The following is a 17,931-nucleotide window of genomic DNA, read 5'->3' as shown; positions in this document are numbered from 1 at the left end:
ATGCACCAGTTCCTAAGCACGGGCCTGCCACCGGAGGAAATGAACCGGGATGAGAGGAAACGACTGGCGGTGCAGAGCCGCAATTTCTGTCTGTTACGGGACACTCTCTACCACAAGGGAGCAGATGGAATATGGAGACGGGCAGTCCGTAGTGACGAGAAACAAGTAATCTTAAGGGAAGCACACTGTGGGGTTGCCGGAGGACACTATGCCGGGGAAGCGACAGCAAGGAAAGTATGGCAGAGCGGCTTATGGTGGCCCACGACGTTAAAAGACACCGTCAAGTACGCTAAGGAATGTGACCTATGCCAACGAATGGGCCAGCCTACGGAGCAAGCACGGATGCCACACCAACCGGTACTTCCACTAGAGCCATTCCAGAAGTGGGGGTTGGATTTTGTCGGACCGTTCAAGCCACCGGCAATGAGAACGGGTAATCGTTATGTCATCGTGGCAACAGATTATTGCACTAAATGGGTGGAGGCTAAGGCCTTGAGAGACAATACCGCGTCATCCACAGCAAAATTCCTGTACGAGAACATTTGGGGCCGATATGGATGTCCGATTGAATTAATCAGCGACCAAGGAGGGCACTTCCTCGGCCAGGTAGTTGAAAGCTTAACAACGTTCTATGCCGTGGTCCATAAACGGAGCACACTGTACTACTACCCACAAGCGAACGGGTTAGCAGAGTCCACCAACAAAACGCTGCAGAACATTCTCCGCAAAATCGTCAATGAAAACCAGACGGACTGGGATACAAAGCTCCATAGCGCGCTATGGGCGTACCGAACGGCATACAAAACAAGTATCCGGACAACGCCGTTCCGGTTAGCGTTCGGCTTAGAGGCGGTCATGCCGGTGGAATTTCAGGTACCAAGCTTACGGATCCAACTACGGGAACGGCTGAATGAAAAGGAGTCGGAGGAAATGCGGCTAGCAGCACTATGCGAACTGGAGGAGCAACGGCTGGCCAGCATCCTACACATGGAACTGGAGCAACGACGACGGAAAGCGTTCGTTGACCGTCACCGGAAAGGTAATGAGAAGATGTTCGAAATCGGGAAGCCGGTGCTAGTATTCCAAACGAGGATGGGCAAGATGCCGGGTAAACTCTGGTTTAGATGGACAGGCCCATATTGGCTGACACGGGAATACAACGGGTCCTATCAGTTAGGGACACTTGCCGGTGAAGTGCTAGGCAAGTGGGTCAACGGATTTAGACTAAAGCCCTATAAAGGACCGATGCCAAGTAACCCGTTTATGCAGCCCACCGGCACTATACCGGGAACCTGTCCGGGAACGGTACGGATGGAAGAAAAAGACGACGGGGAACCCATAGCAGAGGCAAAGGAAGACACGGCAACCCGTAAGGAAAACGGTAAGGGTCCGAAGGGACCTACGGATGTGTAAGATCACATACCGTCATAAAAAGAAAAAAAGAAAAAAAAAAGAAAAAAAAAAGAGAAAGAGAAATCATTAAAAATCGAGGTATGAACGGACGTGAAAGCAAGGAGCGAAAAGGTACGAAGTGGGCATTTAAGAGCCGCCACGCTACTTAATACTAAAATGGTACACGACGTGTGCATGCTCGGAAAAGGCGCCAAGACGCACAGAGAAAAAGCAGAACGCATGGAGAGCTTTTCATTTCGCGAGCCAAGAAGCACAGAAGCACCAAGGCAGTGGAAGCTTAGCAAACGCGAACTTGCACTCAGAGAACCCCCACGTTCGGAACTCTCTCTCTCTCGCTCTCACTCTCATCACCACTCTACCTCGCCATCTTTCCTCGACCTCGAAGCAGACATGGACCCACAAACGCTGTCGGAAGCGGCCAGGAAATGGCTCAGGCAACACGGACTGGATGGGTTCTTGACCATCATGGAGGCACCACCACACAAAGAAGCCGACCGGGTCATCAAGGAGCTCGACACGGAAGTCATCATCGAGGAAGCGATCCGTGCGCTAACAGGCCTTCCGGAGGGAGGTATCTTTCAGATCGATAACCCAACCTCGGAGCAACTCATCCGATATTTCGGTGAGTACTCTCTAGCCGGCAAAGGCTATCGAACGCAGGGCGGCGAAGATCCGCTATTCAGGGAGATAGCTCGAGTGCTCCATGAGTACGGCCACGTGTACCCCCGACCCCCTGTCATGCCAAAAAATCGGGCAGGGATGATCATAGCCACCTATGAAGGGACCAAGGTGGATTGGCCGGTGTTGATTGCAGACGGTTTGTGCGCGGCAATCGACATGGTACGAGGAAAGGACGGCAAGGAGGGCCGGAAGCTGTGGTTTGCCGTAGCTCAGTGGATAACATTGCTCGTGCCGCCGGTCGAGACCGTCCAGCCAAAGAAGCGGCCAAGATTATCGGAAGGAAGCACCTCGAAACCCGCGTCTAAACGACAGCAGCTGCTGGCGTCGAAGGCGACGAAAGGGAAGAAACGACTCCCAGAACCGGAGGAGGTGTCACCGGTCCGACCCGTTAAGATAACCATACGGCGACCGGGACAGAAGGAACTGGAACCCTTGACGGCACAGAAACATGCCGTTACCCAGGAAGAGGAAACGGAGGAGCCAGAAGAGCACCTCCAACGACGGTCAAGAAGTAGGACCGCCGGGACAGCGGGGGAGCGTTCGGATCCGCAAAAGGAAGAAACGCCCCCAACTCAACCTGAGCAAACCGCAAGGGAGGAACCGGAACCGGTGCGTAGAGAACCGGCCTTGTCGACTTCTATACAAGAAGTCATTCCAACGGCTCCGGAGACGGCGAGAACCGGAACTCAACAGCCGGCGAGCCCAGCCAGCACACACGGCGGCCAAGGAGTAGAACCAGAACGGCAGATACAGGCACTCAGGCCAGACAATTCCACAGTGAACGAGCCGACACGACCAGTACAGCAGCAAGGCACCAGTAGCATGTGGCTACGGTGGGTAGGCGAGCAAATCACCGGAGCGGTCGAGTACATAGAGGCGGAGGAGAGAGCGCACCACGAACGGTTGCTCGTCACAACCGTAGATCTAGAGACGGCCCGGTCCAGAATCCGGAGCCTTGAACAAGACTTGGACAGGGTCACAAGGGAAATGGCTCAATTGGCTTTGACAACACAAGTCCAAGCACCGGTGACTCCGGGCAATGTACAGAATAAAGCGTCAGATCAACCTGTACATAGCAATCAGACCCCGGCTACGGAAACCGTTCCGGAGAGAAATGCAGCACAAGCCCAAGAGCTTGCGGATTTAAAGGATGAGCTAGCTGCCCAAGAATCGTTGAGGAGCCGCGAAAGAGAGTTGAAGACGGCAGCGGAGGCAGAACTCAAAAAGACTGCTGAGAATCTATGCCGGGCCGAGGAGAGCTTACGAAAAGGCCACCAAGCGTACGACCGGCTCAAGGAGGAAAAGGAGAAAATGCTGCAAGAGAAGGACAGGCTCCGGAGAAACGCCGAAACAGAAGTAGAGCGCCTGAAAGAGGAACTCCGGCAGCTAAAGGACCGGGAGGACCGGAACCATCGCCAGATCAACGGCAAGCTCAAACAAAAAACGGAGGAATTTGAGCACTTGCACCGGGAGTATAAACGGTTGCAAACGGAGCACAAGGAACGGACGGATGAGCTCCGGCAAGCAGTTGATCGGACCGCAACGGCATACGCTAAGGAACAAGCGGAAACCAGAAGACGGTTGGAAGAGGCGGAGAAGGTTCGGACAGAGCTCCTCAGGCAACAGCAGGCGGAAAAAGAAAGAGCGGCGGAGGTACTGCAGAGGCTGCAAACAACATATCAAGGGCAGCTGACGCGCTACAGAGAGCAGGCGGAGGATACGGCTAATCTCATTAAGCAGTTGAAGGAGGAACGACAAGTTGTGGAAAGTAGAGCGCAAATGGGAGCAAGTCGCATCCAGGATATCATGCGGGCCTGGTTGAACCAGACCAAGAGCTTGATTGACAACGGTTCCGTCAAATGGTGGACCAAGTGGGCCACGAACGCGGCGGAACTCCAATTGCTCCGGACTGACGTAGAGAACCGGCGGAAGGAGGGAGATGATTGCTATATGCTGACTTCCGAAGACTTCACCGGCATAAGAGATGAGCTGGCCGAAGACTTTCAAGCCTTGGCAGAGGACCAACTAGAGCAAGTCCGGCAACTTGTAGCTCAGCTGGACGACGACAGGCTGGAGGCGCAGATCCAGTTTGAAAGCTACGAGAGGTCCCGGATCCGGGAAGAGAAAGCACGAGAACCGGTTACGGTCAACCTCAGTGATGAGGAACCGTTACTGGAAGGAGACCGGACCGGAAGCAGTCAAACGGGGATGCCGGAGTCAAAGAAACAAACGGAGCAGCCGCCTATAGAGCAGGCGGAGCAGTCTCAGTCCCAACCGCAACCACAGCAGCAGCAGCAAGCACAGCCGCAACAACCACAACCGGAAGAACAATTGGAAACTCCGGAACAAAGTATTTTGGACAATTTGGGTGAACAATGAAGGGGCCGAGAAGGGTTCGACGTACAAGGTACTGTCCCACGGGCGTGCCATGTGTTACCGGCCGGCAAGGAGTCCAAAATACGGAGTGAAGAAATTAATTAAGTATGGTTGTAAATAAGCATAGTGTGGACGGACGGACTGGAAACGGTATGTCGTTCCAGATCCGGACGGATCCCGAATAGGTGCGATAGGCACCGTTTTGTACTACGGGCCGGAAACCTATTTAAAGGCCCGGACCCCATTGTAATCGCAGCGGATAATTAATAGAGCGTATGGTGTTTATACTTCTGTGTTGATTTCCGTTCTGTACTTACTGTTATATCTTACGCGTGTAATTAACAAAAGCGCTTTAATCGTGTAACCTACGTAAGTCGGTGTAATCGTTGAGTCTTAATCCTATGCCGTAATCACCCTTTGGTGAAGTGTCTCCGTGACACCTTGTGTTAGGCCTTGTCCGGTCAGAGAATAACAAGTTGTCCACTCTGAGTCTTTGAGCTCTCTTATTGACTTGTCATGGCTACAACTTTTATAATGTTGTCAAACTAATCATTTCGTCATGTTTGTAGAATTTCTACTACTGAAGAATATTTTTTTGGAAAAAAATAACAAATGAGATTGGCATTGATTATCTATGAGCTCATCCCTAACTTGTCACATCTTAGCATAACGATAACTTTGGCATTGCAACTGAGAAATAATAACATGCAATTGACTCTGATATCCAAAAGCTCATCACCTAATGGTGCATGTATCAATAATGCATTACACCTGGACAGAACTTGTGAGAATTGTCGAAGAAGACCTCTTCTTCGTTGAGCATTAGTTACTCCACACATACGATGAATTATCTTAATGTTTCATAATGTGATATCCCATGCTTTAACTCTTTTAAGATTCACTTGTTGTGTTCCTACATCTTGTAGAACTGTCATACAAAGTGATGTCGATAAAAAAGAATCATCGTGATCACATAAATTCTATCTAACCGACTCCATGTTTGTCTATGTTGAGCGGATTGGAAGGTAAAACCTGGATTATTCCCACACAACCATGTCCAAACATCTTATTTCAGAACCTCCATAACCAATGAATCCCAAACAAGTTGCTCAAGATCATTTATGATTGAATGTTTAGACGTAGATTGAGATGCATGAACAGACATGTTAAAATAACCCATAAGTAATCCTGGACAGCCCACACATAGGGTTTGATGGAGTGAGCCCCATAATGCAATACGTTGAGTGGCTTGGTTAGGGGCATAAATCCCAACCACCCACACAACCTCGCCCAAAAAAGTGATTTCTAGAACCAAAAACTGACCATAAGGATCAATGTGCACCACTTGAGGATAATATTTATCCTACATGATTAATACCACACCTGAATAATGATTATTAAGATGTCATAGAATGATGAATATCTACACAAATGAACTAAGGATCCTGCTAACTCATGACACTTATGCTCAACTGCACATAATACATCCCATTCTTTACTTAACAAAGTTTCCCATAATATATACTTCTTATGAGGAGAACATGCCCATCTCACATTCCATTTTACCACTTTCATTCAATCAACAATGTTATGGGTGCACTTGCTCCTTTAGAGCAACCGATGTGATGAAACTAGTGAAAGCATGTTCCAATGTTGCGTATGGATTTTCATGCACCACATCCTTAGGGTTGTCTATCGAAATCTTTTGTTTAGGTCCTCCTACTTGATGAAAACCTCGAGAATTTGATGAATTTACAACCGTCCCAATGAATCAAATTGAAGGTGAAGGGGTAAATCCCTTATCCGTAAATTGTCGTTGCCAAGGAGCTTTTTGAGGACCCTCCCTAGTTCCTGAATTACCTTGCCACGTAGTCTCACGAGTAGTGGGCAAACTATTACATTGAATATTCATTGATTTCCCCTTTGACTTGCCCTTAACTTGATGCCAATCTTTATCAACAACATCACTAGTTCTATCCAACGGTTTTTCCCCCTTATCTATAAACACTAAACTTTGTTTTTTCATATCCATAGATTGAGTTCCCTTATTCTTAGGGCCCAAACCTTGAGGTGAGACCTCTTTATAACCTACTGTAGATGATATTCCTTCGTCCTTAACAACTTCAATATCTAACACACCAACATCTCTCCCCAATACTTCCTTGCCATTCCCTTCATTAGGAACCTCTAAAGTTCAAGGACAATGCCGTTAGCATTCCGCCATAAAGTGACCCTATTCACCACATCCAAAACAAAGCATGATAGTCCACTACGGGGGACCATTGCATTACATGCACTAATCGTTTATCAAAAAACACTGGAACTATAGCCAACAATGCACTTTGATGTTCAGGGGAACTAAATACTACCATAAAACCTTTGTGGTCTTGCAAATATATCCTCAACACAACTCGGTGATAGAATTGTGTTCAACCATTGTTTAATCCAATTTATATATGGGAGTTTCCCGGTAAAAAATAATATAACCGCACAATCATAGAATACATCAAAAGATTGCAACATTGCCTTAGCATCAACTTCCACATCATGCACATCCTCATTGATGCATTCTTTTGTTGCATTTTTATTTTCTTCCACAAAATCAGACAACAAGGTATTGGCAATTCCCCATAAACTATCCCAATTACGACGATCCTTGTCAACTTCATCTACATGTATTGCCTTAACATATGTTAATTTCTTCTCATTAACTTCTTCAAAACCCTTAAACCTCCTAGAACTTCTAAATTCTTCCCTTTCACGATTGCATTCAACCATCACATTACTCTTTATTGAATCAATGATTCCCATATCGATGTCCCCCACAATTTGTGAGGAATTAATGTTTATATCCATTATTCTTGATGTGATATCGATCCACGATTGTCATAGACACGATGGAATGTAGGGGGTTGAACCCATGACCTCTTAGTCTTATTGGGCAACCTTACCAATTGAGCTACATTCCATCTATGCATTATTGTATTGTATAAGTTTCAACCTATTGCATTGTAAGTTAATCACTAGAACTTTCAAGAAACTTCTAGAGAATGCATAGACATGCACTCTCTAGAAGTTTCCATGCACTCTCTAGAAGTTTCCATGCATTCTCTAGATGTTTCCTAGCTTACATGCATACCACCACATTCTTGTATAAATACTTTGGTGCACCTTGATTACAATCAAGGTGAACAACACCAGTTACAGAAGCATAATTTAGTTCTCGCTCTTTTGTCTACCCTCTCTCTCTCTCTTGTTCTCTTGTCTATGCTCCTCTCTATCTATATATCTATCTTTCTCTCTTTCTTAATATTGAGCTCGCCTACTTGTCCTTGCCCTCGTCTACTTCCGTGACAGTTTGTTCACCTTCTCTTCTTGTTACCATGTCCGACTCGGCCTTAAACCAAGTAATGGCAGCCTTGGAGCAACTTCAAGAAAATGAAAGCCTTCGTCAGTCATTGTGAGAGCTTCAAAATAGCACATCCAGCAATCCTTCACCCGTTGAGCCTCACCTTCCGTCAGCATCTAACCCAACCCCTTCCTCTTCCCATTCATATGTCCTCGAACCTAACGTCAGCCTACCTGACAAATTCAACGGCCCGAGGGCACATCTTAGTGGCTTCATCAATCAAATTCGGCTTATCATCCGCTTACAACCCCAATGTTATGCTAGTGATTTCTCTTGGGTCGGCCTCGTTGGCAGCCTTCTCTCTGGGCCGGCACAAGCGTGGTTTGCACCATTGATCGAGACCTCATCACCCCTCCTAGACAACTTTTCTGCCTTCCTTGCGGAGCTTGAAGCCACATTCGGAGAGACAAATCAGCGACGAACGGCACTCACGAAACTCTATTCTTACAATAAGGCTCACGTTCAGCTTTCGTTTATGCTTCAGAGTTTCGTCAGATCGCATGCGATGTCAGCTGGGATGAGCAAGCTTTATGCGACCAGTTTCGTCGAGGCCTCCGAAATGATATCAAGACTCTTCTCTTAAACTTTTTGGAACCCACATCATTGTCCCAGGTAATCTCCCAAACCGTTCAATGTGATAATTGTCTTTTTGAGCTTCGACAAGAGGAACGGGGGACTCGAGGTTTTCCATCTTCCTCTCGCAATGCTCCACTCACACGGCCATATATATCAGTTTCGCCAAGCACACAAAGGCTACCTTCTTCCAATAGTGCTCATACCCCGATGGAGGTCGATCCCCATTGTCGTGAAGATTCCGGGCCATGGTGAGAAACCGAGGAATATCAGAAGAATCGGCGGGGTGGAGCATGTGCACTCACACTTGTACAAATCGTGTAAATGATAGGGGCGCCATCATGGCGCCGGAGAGTAGTTAATTCGGGACAAAGGATCCCATGTAATAAGGGATTTATCCCACATTGTTACGCATCCCTCTCCTTGTTCTATAAAAGGAAGGGAGCGCCCTTTGTAAAGGGGTTGCCCATTTTGAGTCATAAGGGTATACCATTTTGGTCGAGGGTCATTTTGTTAAGAATTTTCTAGGGTTAGTAACTTCTTGGTAGTCTTCTTCTCCTTCTCCTTTTGGAGAAGTTGGGCGTCGCAGCCATGGCGGCAAAGCTCTGTTAGGGTTAAGTTCTTCTTCTTCTTTTGGGTGTAGCCCGGCTTGAAGCCGGGGTTACATCTTCCCCTTTACATATATATACTTTTGTCTTCTCTTCATCTTTGTGTAGGGGTGCATTGTCTCTGTTTTCTGTTAGGGTTTCAGTGTCTTCTGTGTGCGGGCATAGGTGGTGTGTTCAGTTGTGGCAGGCGGCGTGCAAACTGTATGTGCTTTCCCTAAGTTCCTGCTCATTGGCTCTCAGCACTCTGCGGTCCAACATGTCTGCGAGTGTGTGTGTAAGTGCTGGCTTTCGTCACTTATGCGGAGACCGTGCACTAGGTGGTTCGTTGGCAGGTCTCCCTCCTTGGCGCGCAAGACCCCACTCGTTTCAGCGAGCCCGTGCGCTCCCTAAAGGTGGCTTGGTGCAGGAGGCGGTCACTCTAGAAAAGGCGGGCCCTGCACAAGCGTCCCGTTGCGCGAACGAGCCTGAGAGCTCCCCGACCGGCCCTAGGATGCAGGCTCCCTCTTCCTCTTCGCGTGGAACTAGCGTCACAGCGAGCGTTGCGTGTGTAGGTGTGTGTGTGTGTGTGTGTGTGTTTAGCATAGGGTCTAGGAGCGGGTGCGTGTGTGGTTGCCGGTGTAGAGGTGTTGGTTGTAACCGAGTGTGCATGTGTGTGTGTGTGTGTGTGTGTGTGTGTGTGTGTGTGTGTGTGGGCACGGTTAACCGTGCCATATCCCGTGCCTCTTTTGGGCCCCTTGTACATATCGGTGGAAGGGGCGGCAAGGACGATGGCGCGCCCTCTCATTTCTTGTGCGGTTACCGATCGCGTCCAGAGAATATCCAGGATCAAACCAACCGGCAACGCGGCAAGCCCCAGAGGATTCGGGTACCCGACAACTCCTCCCCTCTTGGTCCATGACCCTGGTGGTCCTGCCCAGATCCAACATGCAAACGTGGATGACTGCGACACCGTACCCCAATGGAGATCGACCAAGCTCAGTTCCAACCATTAACCGATGCCCAACGGCAACATCGACGTGACAATGGCCCCTGCCTCTATTATGGTACCCCCAGCCATGTCATCCGCCACTGCCTAATGCAAAGCCCTCGTCATCAATCCCACCGTGTACGTCTTGCAGAGGTTTCTCGACAACAAGAAACCGACCGTGCACGTTGTTGTGAAGAAAACCGTCCCCTGGCGCAATCGGTGAATAGCGCACATGAACCGGCCCTTCACGTTGTCGTGAAGAAAACCGCCCACAAGGGGAATCGGAGGAACAAGGCGTGGGAAAACGGCTCTACACGCACGCGCGCGCCAAGAAGTACCTAAGGACGAAGTAGGTACATACGAGGATCCTAGGTGGGTAGATTCGGTTGGTATGCAGTTAATGCCAAACGGCCTCTTGACGGGATATAAAAAGGAAGAGGAAGAATAGAACGGGGCTCTCGCGCGGAGAGGAGGAAGTGCTGCCGAACCGATTTCGAAGCTCCTCTCTCACTCCTGCTTTCTCTGTCTTCTGCTCCATCGCGTACCTGTGCAGGTTTCGAGGAGGCTTGCGCTGTTCCGGGGAACGCCCCGAGTGCGTCCTGCAGCACCTCCGACCTGTTTTCCCCTTTTCTGTGCGTCGCGACATACAGGGGTCGGCATCTGTTCGCCGCCCTGTTCGTTTTCGTTAGTATCTATTTCGTGCCCCACCGTGGGTTGTAATACTTTAGTCTGTTATTCTCCCGCATTCATAAGTACATATCTTTCGTTGTTGCGTCCATCTGCGTCGGCGTTTATTTGTGATCTCTGTTTGTTGGGCCGTGTCCCTGTGCAATCTTCGGTTCTGTGTAACCGGGTCTCTCTCTCCTTCTCCTCTCTCTCTCTTGCTCTTCGGTCCAAGACCCCCGTGGTCCCTCCTCCTTTCTGCACGCAAGGGCGTAGCAACCCCGACATCTTGGTGAACCCGACGTGAAAGAGGCGGCGGAAGAGCAGAAGATGAGGGGGTCGGATCTCGCAGAGGCCATGGCTTCGGCCGTGGATCGGATTGTAAACGCGCGCGAGAGCACCGGTGCCCTCGACAGAGCTATTGAGGCGGTCGTCGGCACGATCGGCCGGTTCGATGGGAAGGATGCCACGAAGTATTTGGCGTCCTACGGTGCAGAGACGCTGATGCGGGACATTCCGGAAGAAAGGCGTCTTGCCGGATTTCCCCGAGTGGCGATGCCGAGCATCCATGCGGAGGTGCTCGAGGTGCGGACGGAGAGCCGTACCTGGGAGGAGTTCGAAGGTCGGCTCCTAGAGAAATACGGGCTGGACGACGCGCTCCGGCTTTCGAAGCGAAGGTTCATGGAATGGGTGGAGTCCCCGGGGAAGGGAAGAAACGCGTCGGCGCTCCTCCGGGAGTTCGAGGAAAACTTTGCACGCCTTTCGGCGCTTGACCGAACCATCCTGGACACGAGCCGGGTCTTGCTGTTTGTCAAGTCGGTCGACGAGCGGGATCGGGAGCAAGTGGGCTTCTTGCTGGAAACCGAAGACGGGCTCACTACCGACTGGGCGGCTGTCAGGAAGGTCTGTGGCCGTTTCGACAAACGGCGAGAATGGGCGGATAACGGGGCGACCGGGTCGGGCTCGGTCGCAGCAAGGAAGCTCGAACCAGCGCCACAGGTGCGCAAAGAAGAGACCCGGGAGTGGTTGGAAACCGGTTCGGCTTCGACCGGCGTAGTCAGAGGCTCAACCGGAGGAGCGGCGCTGGAGGAATTGACGAAGGCGATAAAGGACCTCCAAATCGCGCAGGCCCGAAGGGAAGGAGGCGAACCGGCTCGTGACCGACGGCCGACGGCAGGAAACAGGTGCATGTGGTGCGATGAAGTCGGCCACATTCGGAAGGACTGCGGCGACTTCGCGGAGGCGCTGAGGAACAGGGTGGTGTACCTGTGGGAAGGACGGGTGCATGCCAGCGACACCCGAAGGGCCCTGAGCCGAAACGACGGAAAAGGCGGTATGAAAAGGGTGATGGAAGAGGCGGCAGCCCGACACGCGGAAACCGTCCACTACTCGGCGTCGGCCGGCATTCGAGTCGGGGGCGGCGAGGCCCGGAGGGAAAGCAAAGCCGGATTCTGGCCGACGGTGCTGGAAGGCCTTGCCGATACGAGGATGAAGAGGGAGGAGTCAGACCGTGCGGAGAAACGGGTACGGGAGATGACCGGGTGGAGCGACCCGGTCGAGGAAAGGACGGGCTTCGTGGAAGCTGCTTGCCAGAACTACGAGGCTCTGGTAGAAGAGAAGCGGGTGGGGAGACCCGGGACGACCGGGCCCTCACAACGATACGAGACCCGGTCCGGGCCACGACGGGACGAAGCCGGCGGGGCCGGTACGCAAGATAAACCCCAGAAGGGCGGGTACCGTCTGGGGACGGAGATAGAAAGGACCACGGACTTACGAAAGGTCCTGGAGGAACGGATCCTCGACAGCAAGGTGGAGCTGTCGTTACGAGAGGTGCTAGGGATCGCCAAGAAGGAGTTCCACGACTCCATCGTGGACTTGGTGAAACGGAAGAGGCTGTCGACGGAGACGGAACCGGAAAGACCGGTGGAAGTGCGGACGACGCACCTAGACGACATGGCGCTGGGAGACGAGTGGGCGGAAAGCCACTATTCGAGACCACACTGGGCCCGAGCGACCACGGAAACCCCGGTGAAGATCGGCGATGTCCAGGAACCGGTGATAGCTTTGGTGGACCACGGATCGGAGATCAATTTGATGTCCATGGACTTCTATAAGAAGGGCAAATGGCCGATCAACACCAAGCACGGGTGGAAAATAAGGGCAGCAACGCGCGCCACCGAGGAACTGCACGGGGCCTGTCCGAATGTGCGGGTCAAGATTGGCGACGTCGAGATTGACCAGCACTTCTTCGTGCAGGAGACGTCTTCGCATCCGGTCATTCTGGGAGAACCGTACATTACGGCGGCGCGGATGGAGACCAAAGTGCTGGACAATGGTTCGGCCTACGCGAGGGTCAAAAGCCAAAACGGGCGCCATTCGGTCCAGTTTCTGACGGTAAGGCCGAACCACGAACGTAACCGCGATTCCCTCGGTTCCGAAAACCGAGAGGATTTTTAGAGAGGGCTGCCAAGGCGTGGGGCCGCGACAGTCCGGACACCCCGGGAAAACCCCACACCTGTACGATAAAACCGAAGAAACCTTGTACCATAGGTAGGGAATTTTTGTTCTCCGACAGCGGAGCGTGTACGATAGCCGGCATCGGCGGCCGAGAGAAGAGAAAGGCGGAGGGGAGACTTCGAGCGTGCGGAGTTCTCGGCCCTGACGAGGAAATCAACGGAGCCGTGGAGGCGGTCTCATTCGACGACACCTTGGGAATGCTGGGAAAGGTAGTTGAAGAAGGCCTTAACGGAGACCGGACGATACCGGTGTGTTCCGAGGAGATGTACGAAGTCATCGCGGACTTCGGTCGAGGGCTCGAGTCAGTTCGGACGGCCCATGTAAGCACCAAGTACAAGACTGTGGACCGGAAGGTAAGGCCAGTCGCGGCACCCTTACCGGAGGACAGCGCGTCGAGAATCAAAGGGGTTGCATCGGACCCTAGTCTACGAGATCCGGCCTGCATAGGACACACCTTCACCGACGAGACGCTCCGAGAGCTCAAAATCGGTGGGGGCGGGTTCCTACTGCCGGTGGAGGAAGACCGGTTTCGGAGAATGCTCGGAAGGCACGGGAAAGCCTTCGCATTCTCACCGGAGGAAATCGGGTGCGTGGACCCGACGATCGTGGAGCCGATGGTGATATTCACGGTACCGCATGTACCATGGAATCTCAAGCCAATCCCGGTTCCGAGAGCTCACATCCCGAAGTTGATGGAGCTGCTGAGGCAAAAAGTTGATATGGGAATTCTCGAGCCGTCGAGCGCCCCATATTCGAATCGATGGTTTACCGTACCGAAGAAAAACGGTTCGTTGCGCTTCATCCAGGACCTGCAGCCGGTCAATCGAGTGACCATTCGGAACGCAGGGATAGGACCGACCATAGACGAGTTCGCGGAGGCCTTCGCCGGAAGGTCAATATACTCGGTCGGGGATCTATACTCAGGGTACGACCAGTTCCAGCTAGCCGTGGAGAGCAGAGACATTACGACGATGCGAACTCCCCTTGGCCTAGTTCGGATGTGTACACTGCCGCAAGGAGGGACCAACTCGGTGGCCCACATGGTGAATGCGATGAACAAGGTTCTGAGGGACTGTATCCCGGACATCACCATGCCGTTTCTGGACGACATCCCGATCAAGGGATGCCCGGTGGAAGAAAGGGACGAGACGATCGGGCCGGACGGATGCCGGCGATTCGTGGCGACGCACATCGACGACTGCGAGAAGGTGCTGCAAAAGCTAGAGGATGCGAGACTCACCTTCTCCGGGGAGAAGTCGGCCTTCGGGCAGTCAGAAATCATGGTGGTCGGACACCTGTGCGGACCATATGGCCGGAAACCGTCTCCGGCAAAGGTAGAAGCCATCTCCGCGATGAAGCCCGACTGCAGCTCGGTCACGGAAGTACGGAGATTCCTGGGGGCATGCGCGTTCTACCACATATGGATCCCGCATTACGCACACGTCGCTGAGCCACTGTACGGGTTGCTGAAAAAGGGGCGAAGGTTCGAATGGCTAGACGAGCACGCGGAATCGGTCCGGAAGCTGAAAGAGGCTCTTGCAGCGGCACCGGCACTTCGGAAGGCGGTATACGGGAAGGGTACCCCGGTATTCATAACGGTGGATACCAGTCCGACCGGGATCGGATGGGTCGTGAACCAGGAAGACGAGGACGGCAGTCGGTTTCCGATCCGATTCGGCGCGAAAGTCCTCAGTGAACGGCAGCGAGGGTACGCCCAGGTTAAACGCGAACTCTGGGGTATTGTTTCGGCGGTTAAGGCCGACAAAGACTACCTGATAGGGACAGAAGTGATCATCGAGACGGATTGCCTGCCGATTCTCGGTATGGTTTCCGGATGCGCGACTCCGGACCTGGCGATGCTCAGGTGGATAGCGTACATCAAGTCCCTGGACCCGGAAATACGACACATTTCCGGGAAAGACAACGCCATGGCCGACATGCTTTCAAGAGCGAGGTTCGACGACGAGGGCGGCATGGTTTCGGAAGACGAAGAAGTCGGCGTGGATTTCTTCGAGGCGGCATACATGACGACCGACGGGATGAGCACTCCGGCGCTTAACGAGTTCGACGCGAGCAAGTACGACGGGGAGTGGCTGCAGATCGGCGGGTTTTTGAAGACAATGACGCCCGATGCGTCATGGACGAAGGACGAGGCCAACCGGATCCGGAAGAAAGCATATCGATTCTTTCTCCGAGATGGGCATTTGTGGAAGCACCCGAAGAAGAGGAACGGCGTCCCGCTCCGGGTGGTGGCGATGAAGGAAGAACAGGAGGAGCTACTGGCGGCCTACCACGACAGCCCTTGGGCTGGACACCGTGGAACGTGGGCGACATTTGAGAAGCTGAAGGGGAAGTACTGGTGGCCGGGATTGTACCGGGACGTGCATCGGTTCGTGTCAACTTGCGAGAGTTGTCAGATGCACTCGATAGTCCGACACCGGGACGGGCTTCGCCCTACGTACCCTCCGACTATCCACTTCAAATGGATGGTAGATCTAGTGACGATGCCGATGGGGGTAGGACAGATGCGGTATCTGGTCCTAGCGCGGGAAGACCTGACGAACCAGGTGGAAGGCCGAGCCCTTCAGAATAAGACGACCGCGGCCGTGTGTCGGTTCCTGATCGAGGACGTGATATGCCGGTACGGGTGCGTCGGGAAGATCGTGGCTGACCGAGGGGAGTTGGACACCGAGGAAGCCACGGAGCTGTTTGATCGGCTGGGAGTCAAGCTCTCGCTCACCACTGCGTACAACCCGGAGGCGAATGGAAAGGTGGAGCGCGGACACGGGCCGATCGTTAAAGCGCTGGTTCGGGCGTGCGGGGGCCAAATCGGTAACTGGCCGCGACTTCTACCTTATGCTTTGTGGGCCGACCGGACTACGCACAGTTCGGTAACCGGGTACATGCCGACAGAGCTCATGTTCGGCCAGAAGCCGATCATGCCGATGGAACGAACAATCTCCTCATGGGCAACGGTCGACTGGAGGGACGAGATGAGCCGGGAGGACTTGTTGGCAGCGCGTATACGACAACTCGAACGGAGACCGGAGGACGTGGAGACGGCTGCAGAAAGGATCCGAGTGGCGAGGATAAAGAACAAGGCCAGGTTCGACCGAACGCACCGACTCCGACCGAAGAAGATCGAACAAGGTGACTGGGTGCTCGTCTACGACAGCAGCCTCGACAACCAGCACCGAGCAACGCGGAAGTTCGCACGGAGATGGTTCGGGCCGTACACGGTACAGAGCGCCAACGACAACGGGACGTATCATCTAGCGGAACTCGACGGTACGAGAATAGCGATACCCGTGGCCGGGAAGAGGATCAAAGCTTTCAAGAAGCGGCACGACGACGAACCCGACCCGATTCTCCTGGACAGCAGCGACGACCGATCCGAGGCCGAGGAAGGGCCGGCAGGCGAAGGGTAAAGGCGGGCCGGTTTTCTCCGTGCCAACTTAATTTGGCGCATGCCGGTGGATGCGCGGTTAGGTGGGGGCGGATACCGCCCACAAGGGGAATCGGAGGAACAAGGCGTGGGAAAACGGCTCTACACGCACGCGCGCGCCAAGAAGTACCTAAGGACGAAGTAGGTACATACGAGGATCCTAGGTGGGTAGATTCGGTTGGTATGCAGTTAATGCCAAACGGCCTCTTGACGGGATATAAAAAGGAAGAGGAAGAATAGAACGGGGCTCTCGCGCGGAGAGGAGGAAGTGCTGCCGAACCGATTTCGAAGCTCCTCTCTCACTCCTGCTTTCTCTGTCTTCTGCTCCATCGCGTACCTGTGCAGGTTTCGAGGAGGCTTGCGCTGTTCCGGGGAACGCCCCGAGTGCGTCCTGCAGCACCTCCGACCTGTTTTCCCCTTTTCTGTGCGTCGCGACATACAGGGGTCGGCATCTGTTCGCCGCCCTGTTCGTTTTCGTTAGTATCTATTTCGTGCCCCACCGTGGGTTGTAATACTTTAGTCTGTTATTCTCCCGCATTCATAAGTACATATCTTTCGTTGTTGCGTCCATCTGCGTCGGCGTTTATTTGTGATCTCTGTTTGTTGGGCCGTGTCCCTGTGCAATCTTCGGTTCTGTGTAATCGGGTCTCTCTCTCCTTCTCCTCTCTCTCTCTTGCTCTTCGGTCCAAGACCCCCGTGGTCCCTCCTCCTTTCTGCACGCAAGGGCGTAGCAACCCCGACAACGTGTGCGCGCTCTCAATGTATATAATAGAGAATTAGGTACTGAGAGAGATCCGGGGTAGTTAGATTCGGTAGGTAGGAAGTAAATGAGGGAGACGGCTCCCTTCTTGACGCTATAAAGGAGAGGGAGACGCAGGGAGAAGGGATCGCGCATTGAGGAGGACGAAGTGCTGTCGGACCGGAACCAAACGCTTCTCCTCTGTCTGTTCTCTATTGCTCTTCTCTACAGGTTTCGGGAGGCTCGCGCTACTTCGAGGAATGCCCGTGTGCTTCCGGCAGCACCTCCATCTTATCCCCATTTCGTGCGCAGATGAACTCCGACAGCCGCTATTTTGGAACCCTTGGATTAGAAGCGAAGGAGACATGATGTTTGGATAGAAAAAATATTTGCCATGGGGGCGCATGTTAGGGTACAATGTTAGTTCAGTAAGAGATTGGGATGTTTTCAGAATGAAGGGGAGTGAGGGTCAGTTTGGTGGCATTTCTGGTAGGCTTGAGAAGGTGACCCAACTGATAAACAAGGTTGTTGATGGTCTAG

This window comes from Azolla caroliniana, unplaced genomic scaffold, assembly GCF_043228905.1.
Source record: "Azolla caroliniana isolate FFs.n. ecotype wild unplaced genomic scaffold, voAzoCaro1.0.p SCAF_14, whole genome shotgun sequence".
NCBI lineage: Eukaryota > Viridiplantae > Streptophyta > Polypodiopsida > Salviniales > Salviniaceae > Azolla > Azolla caroliniana.
Note: the sequence above shows the minus strand (reverse complement) of the source record.